The sequence below is a fragment of the Aplysia californica genome, unplaced genomic scaffold (genome assembly GCF_000002075.1).
Source record: "Aplysia californica isolate F4 #8 unplaced genomic scaffold, AplCal3.0 scaffold00643, whole genome shotgun sequence".
Classification (NCBI taxonomy): Eukaryota; Metazoa; Mollusca; class Gastropoda; order Aplysiida; family Aplysiidae; genus Aplysia; species Aplysia californica.
The window spans coordinates 300074-302744 of NW_004797913.1; the positions used below are offsets into that span (position 1 = coordinate 300074).

The 2671-nt window shown below is 47.6% G+C and overlaps 1 protein-coding gene across 11 annotated transcripts in view; it reads left to right on the top strand.

Moving 5' to 3' along the window:
* LOC101856923 (trithorax group protein osa) overlaps nt 1-2671 on the top strand; it is a 60185-nt gene that overhangs the window by 22473 nt on the left and 35041 nt on the right. Inside the window, exon 1 of one of the 11 annotated variants that reach the window (XM_035972293.1) lies at nt 1150-1980. The exons of 2 other annotated variants lie outside the window; for them this stretch is intronic. The gene's annotated coding sequence lies outside the window, so the exon portion shown is untranslated. Of the gene's footprint in view, nt 1-1149; nt 1981-2671 lie in introns of those variants that run through there. 8 more of the 11 variants (XM_035972294.1, XM_035972295.1, XM_035972296.1 and 5 more) reach the window with 8 other exon arrangements.

A 2671-nucleotide genomic window follows, 5' to 3' on the forward strand; every position in this document is an offset into this window, starting at 1 on the left:
ACCCCCCACCACCGTCATTTCTACTTATCCGCCTTTTTTTCATATTTCTTCTTCTACTTTCCGCAGTTATTTGAGATAATGCCTGTTGCCTGACGCATCAATTCTTTCTCTGTCCTCGACAAATGCCTCCGGGTAGATGTACCTGGTATGATTACCCTGCTCTGAGGGGTGGGGCTTCGTCCTGTAAACTTTTGGGTGTGCGAACGCGGTACCAGATGCGTCGGCTCATTAATTAGATCAATGTCGGTGAACTTATACCTATTTTTGTCGGTTTGGTCGATTTCAATGGCTGAAAAACTTTTGTCAATTTTATTGGCTGAAGCGCTGGTCGATTTCATTTGCCCCCCCCCCCCCCCAAAAAAAACAACAACCAAAAACACACCAAAAAACATCGAGAGGGCCCTGCTCTTTTCTTTTCTTCCCCAGTGTTTCTGCATCGGTATGTTTTTATCTGCATAAATTGGCTCCTGTCATTCCAATGTTTGTTTCCTTATTATACTAAAATAACATAAAAACTTGTGCACGTGCTGTGAGCTCTCTTGGGACGTAAGCTTCCTCCCAGCGAGGGGTCATTATATGGGTCGAAGTGTGAGCAGATATCGACGAGACAATAGAGTGTTCTTGTCTCGGCGGGTGTGTGCTCATAAATGTGTAGTAGTGGAGTGGCCTTTGTGAAGTACGATGGGGGTCAATATGTACGTCACGAAAGTGGTTGACCGGAGCTTGTGTGTCGCTTTGCTCATTGCCCACCTGTCTGTGTTACTCATTTGTTCCCACAGAGCTGTAGCGGTTGTCTGCTTACTCTCCTTACCTATCCTGTGCCAATAACATGAAGTCAGCATCAAGCCTGATTTAAATACCTGACGCTGTTCTTAAACTGAAGCTTTTGCTGCGTCAGGCTTTGCGTTTATAATGGTTATTTCTCCCCCCCCCCCTCGCGGGGAAGGTCGGGGTGAAACCTCGGGAAAGTTCAATATCGAACCAGGTAAAGGCGATATCGATTCCCTGTTGGCCCGGCAGGTCATGATGATGATGTGAGCGATGCTACACGTGTGCTATTCTTTCCCCCTTCTATCCTCTCTCTCTCTCTCTCTCTCTCTCTCTTCCACTCTCACGTCCTCCTCCCCCAGCGCACGTATCTCGCTCCCCCCGTCCGCGTCCCGCCCGCCCCAGTGGGCTCCGTCACGCGGATGACGCCAACGGCCTCGGATTATCATCACTGTGTGTGGTGTGTGTGTGTTGGCCGTCATGAAATAGGTACCATATGGTGGTGGCTTTCTGCCTCTTTCTACAGCGTCGGGGCGTCAGCCTTCTCCCTTTGTGGTCCCTGTCACGAGACCAGAGTAGGATTTGAACCTGGCACCTTAACGTTTTTGAATGGTGGAGCATTTCCTAATGATTTCGAGGACTTAATAAACAGCGCCTGTTAGGTCCGTGACTCGGCCCCTGTCAGTGTAGATGGGCTCTGCTCGTGTAGGAAATGTGTGCTGGTTCAGTGATTGGCCTGTCAGCCGCTCCTTCACATTGTCAGTGTATTATTACAACAACAATAAGAGATTCTTAGCCTAACTTTTCACAAAAACAACCGTGGACAGTGGTAAAAGCCCAGCTTACTTATGTGGGAGGATTTCCTTCCTCTCTCGCGTTTTCGACACGCCCCTCCGCCGCCCGCTGTGTGTTGTTGCTGGGGCGCCCGGGGCAGGCCAGGCTGTAGGAATGTTGTTGTGTGTGATGCGTGCCTTGCCTGCCTTCCTTCCTTCCTCCTAGCTGCGTGCTCTTAACCTGAACCAACGAGAGGCCTAGTCTAGCGGTGGTGGGAGCGATTTCCTTCTTGTTGTAGTGTTTCGTGTGCCTCGTGAGAAATGTGGTGGTTGGAGGTCGGCTGTTTGCGATGTTCGTCGCGTTTCGAGCTGTGTATGTTCTGATGATTAATGTTGGGAGCACAGATTTTGACTGTGTGTACGATCACTGAATTTTAAGGTGTATTAATTGTGTATTAGTTACTGGAGTTTGTTTAGGTTGGGGGAAAGGGGGGGGGGTATCGAGTCAGGGATAGTTGTTAGTATTATTATTATGCCACGGTGCTTTTTTCTGTTGTAACTTATTGTGTTGCAAGTGCCGTAAAACTCTTTCTAAAACTAAACTCCCTGTTGTAGATAAACATCGAACGGACTTCGTGACCTAATGACTAATAAATGTTAATACGTCAAAACGCGTTCCCAATTCTATACTGTCGGCGAGTTATGCCCCCTGTTGCATCACCCCACCCCCACCATTCTGAGAGACTTCGGTTGACCTTCTATGGACCTGGATTGTATTGGTAATGCAGTAGTCCTTTCAGACTAGATCTTGATCTAGACTCTTGGGCCACCTGGTGAAAACATCACTGTTATTTTGCTGCCCCAGTCGTCATTATGAGAAGAGCATCTGTACCTTGGTTAGGACAAGGTCTAAAGTCGAACGAGCCGGTGGTTTCAGGGTGCTGTGGTTTGGTTTGCTCTTTCTATCAAATTAAACATCTATCATCCTTATCTATCCTCCTTTTTTGTATTTAATGCTCTCTAATATTAATTATAACGCCTCACTTATGTTCCCTTGTTGTGCTGCAAGTGCTGAAAAACGATGCTGTTTAGGATATGCTACTCTAAGGTATCGGATAAAAAGGGGGGGG